This window comes from Tachyglossus aculeatus, chromosome 12 (genome assembly GCF_015852505.1).
Source record: "Tachyglossus aculeatus isolate mTacAcu1 chromosome 12, mTacAcu1.pri, whole genome shotgun sequence".
In the NCBI taxonomy this organism is placed as follows: domain Eukaryota; kingdom Metazoa; phylum Chordata; class Mammalia; order Monotremata; family Tachyglossidae; genus Tachyglossus; species Tachyglossus aculeatus.
In genome coordinates, this window is record NC_052077.1 from 20,942,250 (window position 1) to 20,950,181 (window position 7,932).

The 7,932-nt window shown below is 41.2% G+C and overlaps 1 non-coding gene across 1 annotated transcript; it reads left to right on the plus strand.

Moving 5' to 3' along the window:
• The first annotated feature begins 2,564 nt into the window (after window positions 1-2,564).
• Window positions 2,565-2,702, plus strand: LOC119936017. Its single transcript, XR_005453611.1, has one exon. It is a non-coding gene; the product is annotated as a small nucleolar RNA SNORA7 (small nucleolar RNA).
• Window positions 2,703-7,932: the final 5,230 nt, after the last annotated feature.

Consider the following 7,932-nt stretch of genomic DNA (forward strand, 5'->3'; position numbering starts at 1 on the left):
TTTGTTAAGCACTTACTATGTGCAAAGCACTGTTCTAAGCCCTGGGGGGATACAAGGTGATCAGGTTGTCCCACCTGGGGCTCACAGTCTTAATCCCCATTTTACAGATGAGGGAACTGAGGCACAGAGAAGTTAAGTAACTTGCCCAAAGTCACACAGCTGACAATTGGTAGAACCGGGATTTGAACTCACGACTCCAAAGCCCATGCTCTTTCCCCTGAGCCATGCTGCTTCTCAGGATCCTAACCGTGGCTCCACCACTTGTCTTCTGTGTGACCATGGGCAAGTCACTTCACTTCTATGGCCCTGTTACTTCATCTGTAAAGCGGGGATTAAGACTGTGAGCCCCATATGGGACATGAACCATTTCCAACCTGGTTATCTTGTATCTACCCCAGCGCTTAGTACAGTGCCTGGCCTTAATAAGTCCTTCACAAATACCATTAAAAAAATTAAAAAATACCACTGTCACCCGTCATCCGGGGACAGGTTTGTTCAGTAATTGGCACGGCGAGAGAGAGAGGCCGGGGACGGGAAACCTGCGATTTACATAAAATTTATCCTGTGAGGCTAATTGAATAATGTAATTGTTTAGGCTCAATGGATTGAACTTCCCTTTTGGGAAAAATGTAATCAATTAGTAATATTAGAACTTTCCCTAATGGGAGGAACCCACTCATACATTAGTCACGCGTGGCAGAGCCCCCAGGTCCCACCCAGAAGGAATTCCCTTATGGTTTGTTTGCACTCATGTGCGCTTCCTACCCGGGAGGAATCCAGTCGGGTTACACACCCATTGGGGAAGCCCCTAGCTCCCACCCATGAGGATTTTCCATTTGGGAGGAATCCATTCATCCATTACATACCCATGGAGAAGCACCTGGCTTCCAGCCTCACGAGCGTCTGGTGGGACAGGACACTTCCGCATCCCAGGGCTCCTCACGTTCTGGACAGAGGCGCCCTGCAGCCATCTGCTGCAAGACTCGATTCTCTGCATAGAGGGCCAGAGGCTGCAGGTATTTATCACCTGTGCTCCTAGGCCATTCCAGCTTCCGGCCTTAGTTTATCTAATCTCTGCCCTCCCCCCTCCTCCATACCTAATTTGATTGGCACAGGGGGCGAGGTACACCTCCTGTTTTCCCGGCTTGGGCTGTCAATCTAGCAGTTTTGGTTGTGGGACCGGTATTCCACCCTCACTTCCAAGTTCCTCCTGCTGATTCAGGTGCCCACGAGATAGCATTTGACCTTGAGGTGGCTGGTACCCCAGGGTCACCTTGGGACAACCACTGATGATGAAAAGATGTTTAAAAGAGCTGCCCTACTTAATAATAATGGCATTTATTAAGGGCTTACTATGTGCAAATCACTGTTCTAAGTGCTGGAGAGGTTACAAGGTAATCAGGTTGTCTCACGGGGGGCTCACAGTTTTAATCCCCATTTTACAGATGAAGCGACAGGCACAGAGAAGTTAAATGACTTACCCAAAGTCACACAGCTAACAATTGGCAGAGCCAGGATTTGAACCCATGACCTCTGACTCCAAAGCCCGTGCTCTTTCCACTGAGCCACGCTGCTTCTCTAAAAGATGATAACAGTCCTTCAGCTCTAACGCACATGGAGCAGTGTTAACCTTCATGCAATCCCCTCACCCAAGCTCAGACCGAAAAAAATCAAGTTCAGGACCTTTTTTCAGGAAAAAGGTAAAGGATGGAAGAATCAAAATTAGGGAGCATTCTATACTTGTTTTAATTTATACATTGCATATTTTTCCTTGATTGTTAGGGGGAAAGGATCCATGAAAGACAAGTCATCAGAACTCACTTATGTAACATTTGAAGAAAAAAGTGTTTATAGAACCAACAGAAATAACATTACATTAGTTTGTGTAGGAACTCCCAGAGAGAATGTTGTGTTAACAGACTCCTCCACATTTGGTCACTTCTGTGTATTTCAGGAGATTAACATTATTGCAGTTTTAAAAGCTCCAACTGTTGTAAGCATGTTTCAGGTGCTTTAGGAAAAATAAATGCTGTCACACCAATTAAGTAACATGTTTAACTAATACATTGTGTAAAAAAACCTACTCAGTGTCCTGGGAATCGTGTTTCTATATGGTTTTTGAACTGGTAATGCTGGAAGCAGAATGTAAAGAGCACTTTAATATTTTAGTGGAATGTGGTATTTGCTATCAAAGGTACATCCAGAATCAACATAAAAAAGTTTTTCTTGACCTCTCAGGCTGTTAGTGACTAGGTGAATTAAAGGTTTTTGGGGTTGGTTTTTTTTATATAGCTATTTCTAAAAAGGTTTGCAGTTAAACAGTTAGCAGGCAAACTAACCACTTGCTTTGTTTTTACCTTCTACATTTATTCTTGCCTTGTATGTGGTTTTAGGGTTTGGTAGTTTCATCTTTTTTTATGTGTCTGTCTCCTGTTACTGCCTCCCCACTTTCATTCATAGATGGTGAGCCATTTGAAGGCTACAGACAGTGATTAATTCCCTCCCTTGTATTCTTGTCCTGGGCTTACAGTACTGTGAATTCAACACTTAATATTGTGACTATTCACCTCCCAGGGTCTCACCTGGAGAGTTTCCAGTACTCTACTAGCCTCAACTATGGGAGGGAGAGTCAAGCAGAGGCCTACCCATTCCATTCCTAGCTTGGGCAGTGGTTAGCGAGTGGAAGGCAATCTGCTACAAGTCAAAACTCACCCATGCTGGGCAGCAGCGGCATGGGAGAGAGTCGAGGGCAGAGAGTCAGGTTTACTGCATGGAAGGAGGCAATGGTAAACCACTTTCATATTTATACCAAGAAAACTCTATGGATACACTACCAGAACGATTGCAGATGGATGTGTGGTACTCTGGGAGAGATGTGTCCACGGCATCACTATGGGTCAGACACGACTTGACAGCAAAAGATAAGATAAGGATAAATAAGAACTGTAACTATTACTATATTTATTTTTAAAACAAACCAACTGTGATCCTAAGTGGGGGGGGTGGGGGGGGAGGAGCGGGGGAGAGAGGGAGGACTGTGTCTGATCTGATTCTGTTTTAAATCCAAGATTAGAACCCAAGTCTCCTGCCTCCCAGTCCTGAGCTTCTTCCTCTATGCCACACTACTACTCTAATCATGCTCAGAAGCCAGTGAGTTTTCATTCACAATGTTGCCAAGCCACCTTCAGGCTAGAGAGAGTGCACTGAGATCCAAAACAGCTTCCATAAATCATCAATATTTGAGCACCTTCATCTAATCTATTTGAATAAACTAGAATCAACAGTAATGAGTGATTACTCTGTGGAGAGTACTGAATTAAGTGCTTAGGAAAGTAAAATAGAATTAGTAGACATGACCCCTACCCTTAAGAAACCTACAATTTAGTAGGAGAAACAGACACTAAATTACAGGTGGGGGGAAGCAGTCTACATGGTGTTCTGTGGATGCAAATCTGTAACTTATTCAGAATCAAGGGGTGCCCATGTCACTGATACAGAGGACTTTAGTTTCTTTTGTAGATGATTTTTCTAATGAAGAATTCTTGTGATCTGATCTGCATAGGCCACCAAGACCTGGGGCAACAAAGGAAATATTCTGAATTTATCAGGGGCTCAAATCCTGTATCACACTAGTAGTTCCAATTCAGAGCCTACCCAGGGACCAAGATGTTAGGTGCCGACAGACAGACGGCTAACTCCTGTCCCTGTGGTTATTTCATTGCTCTGTTTCTATATCTCCCCTCTAGACAGTTAGCTCCTTATATTGTATCAGTCAATGGTATTTATTAAGCCTTTACTATGTGCAGAGTACTGTACTAAGTTCTTGGGAGAGTACAGAGCTGGTAGACATAATCCCTGCCCACAAAGAATTTACTGAAACACTGATTGCTTCTCTCATATTGTGCCTATTATATTAAGTGGAGAAGGTTTGTTAAAGCTTTTCCTTGCTCTCACTTCTGCCACAAGAGTATAAGAAAAGGGAGAAATTGCAGGTGCTGAGAAGCCGTGATGCCAGAGGAAAGGACACTGGCCAGGGAATCAGAGGACCTGGGTTCTAATCCCTGCTTCTCCACTTGCCTGTGTTGTGACCTTGGGCAAGTCATTGAACTCCTCTGTGCCTCAGCTGCAAAATGGGGATTTAATATCTATTTTTTCCTCCTCGAACTGTGAACCTCTTTTGGGACCTAATTATCTAGTATCTGCCCCAGCACTTAGTACAGTGCTTGACACATAGTAAGACTTAAATACAACAATTATTATTATTAATAATAATAATAATAATGGCATTTGTTAAGCGCTTACTATGTGCAAAGCACTGTTCTAAGCGCTGGGGGGGATACAAGGTGATCAGGTTGTCCCACGTGGGGCTCACAGTCTTAATCCCCATTTTACAGATGAGGTAACTGAGGCTCAGAGAAGTTAAGTGACTTGCCCAAAGTCACACAACTGACAAGTGGCGGAGCTGGGATTTGAACCCATGACCTCTGACTCCAAAGCCTAGGATCTTTCCACTGAGCCACGCTGCTTCTCTAAGCCTCCAAGGGAAGGAGAGTAAGTACCCAAACAATGGTAACAGGTTAATAATTTAAAGAGTGAACTGGGAAGAGTTTACATCTTTCTATAATTCTGTTCAGTTTCCTATTCTTAATCAGATTGAGGCCTGTGCTCATCAGTGAGCCTCTAGGTGAAAAAAAAAAATCTGAGTTTTACATAGGGTGCATCAAAGCAGTTAAAATGATGAACAAACATGACATTTCAAGTTTTTTTAAAAAAAAGGGAAAAAGGGATTGGAACAGACCTTCAAGTAATATTCAATTCAATTGTATCTATTGAGTGCTTACTGTGTGTAGAGCACTGTACTAAGCGCTTAGGAAGTACAGATCGGCAACATATAGAGACAGTCCCTACCCAACAATGGGCTCACAGTCTAGAAGGATGTCAATCAAACTACCTCCTTAGCTAATCAGAAGGCATGCAAGAGAACCATCAGTAAAAAATTATTCCTGTATAAACCGGGCTCCATCAGTTTCAGTTCATTATCAAGCCAATTTCAAATTATTATGACATATTGCACTATTTCCTAGTATCCCTCTATATGAGTGGAAAGGGTACAGAACACACATGAGCCATTAAACACTGGAGTTCTGGAATTTTTTTTGAAACAAGCATTGTTCCATGCACATATTTTCTAAATTTAAAAATCACACATGTATAATTTATAGTTATTGTCCCTGTTCTCTTGAATCAATAGTGTAAGCAACTTTATTTTAGAAGGGAATTAGGCTCTATAAGGTATTTGGTTCTGTTTTTGATATATTACTCCATTATAATAAGATCAGATTCCTATAGTATTGATTCAACTCTGATAGTGATATAGCTTTGGGGAAATAGGAATTCAGTAAAACACCTTTACACAAGGTAATAAAAGAATTGAAACACCAGGGCATAGGAATAAAAAACAGGAAAATATTGAAAGTTACCTTGGATACTCATTTTTATTATCTAATGTAGAGCTAATATATAGGAAAATTTTCTAAACTACACAAATCTCTGAAAATCCAGAAGACTCTTTCAAAAGGGAATGTTTTCATTCCTAGGCATGTCAACTAAATGCTTAAGAAATACAGAATAATCTATTGTCAATGTTATACGTACTACATAGATTTACCCAGTACTTTCCCTACACAAAAGTTTTGAGGAACAAATCAGGGCCTTAAAGGAGAAATGAGGAATTTGAATAAGCTGTAGGTATGGGTTGAGATGAAGAGGTATTTTATGTCAATTTGAAGTCTTACACAATAATTTCTTGGCTTTTTCATCTTTCACATGCAGCAGGTGTAAAATTGCTGTATGTAGAAGTGCTGAAAGTATGGTTCCTTCAAGACTGGCTCAACACTCCCGTCTGTCACTGCTCAGGCAGAGGCAGAGTAGGCTGGAGATGCCCTCCTAACCACAACATCTGGATTAGTTTTAGCCCAGACTTGAGAAAAAAGAAAGCTTCCAAACAGGGGGGTCCTGGGAAGGTTGGAGGTAATGGGGGACACTCCTGTTCAGAGTGACTCACACTAGATTACTTTTGGTTTAAGGAACTCAGGTCAACTCTTCACTGGATTCAAGGTTAATTATTCCATAAGGCTGTGAGTAGCAGAGGAGGTTAGAAAAGGTCCCTCCCCAAAATTCTGTGAGCCTTGGAACTGTGTTAACCAACACACTGAGTCAGGATGAACCCAGGAACCAGAGATAAAGAATGCACCAATACGTTCATCAGTAATGCTTCAGGAAGGTAAAAAAAACTGCACCAACCCATTGTGTTCTAGAAATAGTATCTATGACATTCATCTGACCAGGTTACCAATAACTTTCGACATTTCCTGAAGTCTCTTGTTGTGCGCATTCTGACTCATATCCACATCCAGTCATTTTTATGTGCTGATTCGATCTGTGGCCCAGAATCTAACACTACCTCACAAATGTTCTCTCAGTCTTTTGGCAAAGATTAGGCAGCTTTTTCTTTCACTGGCCTCAGTAAACCTGACAAAAGGTGTAAGATATTTTGAAAGCAATCTGAGATCAGGATGGAAAATTTGAAAGAACTCATTGGCATAACAACTCTTTGGGGTGGCCAGAACTTTGCTGTCAATTTCCTTATTTCTTTCATCTTAACAGGGACTTTGGGACACCAAATCTTGAAGGGCTATTGGCCACACCAGTTTGTAAGGTGCCCATACTAATAAACAAGTGCAAAGATCAATACTGAGAATTCAAGTTTTACATCAAGCACTTGAAGGCAATTGGAAAGATGGATTTTTTTTTCATGGAATAGTCATAGCAGCCCAGATTTTTTTCATGATACTGTGTTCATTTATAAAACTATAAGATTTTTAAAGGTGGAACTTGTTTCCAAAAATGTATTTGGTTTGTTTTTCATTTGGCTTACACCATGCGGCAGACATGAGCCTAATTACGCTATGATGCTGGCTTCCCAAGCATCTGCTCCAGAGGTGTTTTCTCTCAATTTTAAATTGCAGATTACAAACCTTCCTAGCAAAGTCCCAGTAGGCAAAATGACCAAATTTCTTCCTTCCCAACGAAATGATCCAAGTTCCCACCAATGAAGATCATCATTTTAGGCTGCACAATAGCAAATTGTTAGCCACTATATGTAATGACACAGTTCTGTCTGATACTGGGACAAAAAAAACAGATGAGTGTCAGAGCTCTGATGCGGAAGGGCAGGGGTGAGGGGGAGCAGAGAATGAGGATCTAAATAGCACTGCTGCTTACAGCCTCTAAGGAAATGTAAGCAATAAAAGTGTGTAGTATTTATAATCTTTTCAAGAGTGTCACAGATAATAATAATAATTATGGTACTCATTACGTGCTTATGTGCCAAGCACTGTTCTAAATACTGGGGAAGATACAAGTTATAATCAGGTCAGACAGTTTCTGTTCCACATGGGGCTCACAAACTTATCCCCATTTTAGAGATGAGGTAACTGAGGCCCAGAGAAGTTAAGTGACTTGCCCAAGATCACATAGCAGATATGTGGCAAAGCCAGAATTCGAACCTAGGTCCCTGTGGCTCCCAGGCCTATGCTTTATCCACTAAACCATGCTGCTTCGTTCCAATAGCCACCTAGTTTGTGGCTAATAGATGCAATACTATTGATCTGTATTTACCTAACTCTTGTGGGAGTAATTTCCTGAACACCATCATGCATATATCACTTGTAGCTAAACTTTTCACAGGACCATTTTGAGCAATTACAAACATTAGGTATGTATGATATTGTCAATTCTTTCAGTCATGCTATAATTCTTTAGCATCCGAGAGAAATGTTATGGTAATCATGCTAATGAATATTATAATACAATTTTAAGTAACATTAAAGGATTGAATGGAAGCACCTTTCCTTATTTTTTGATTCCATT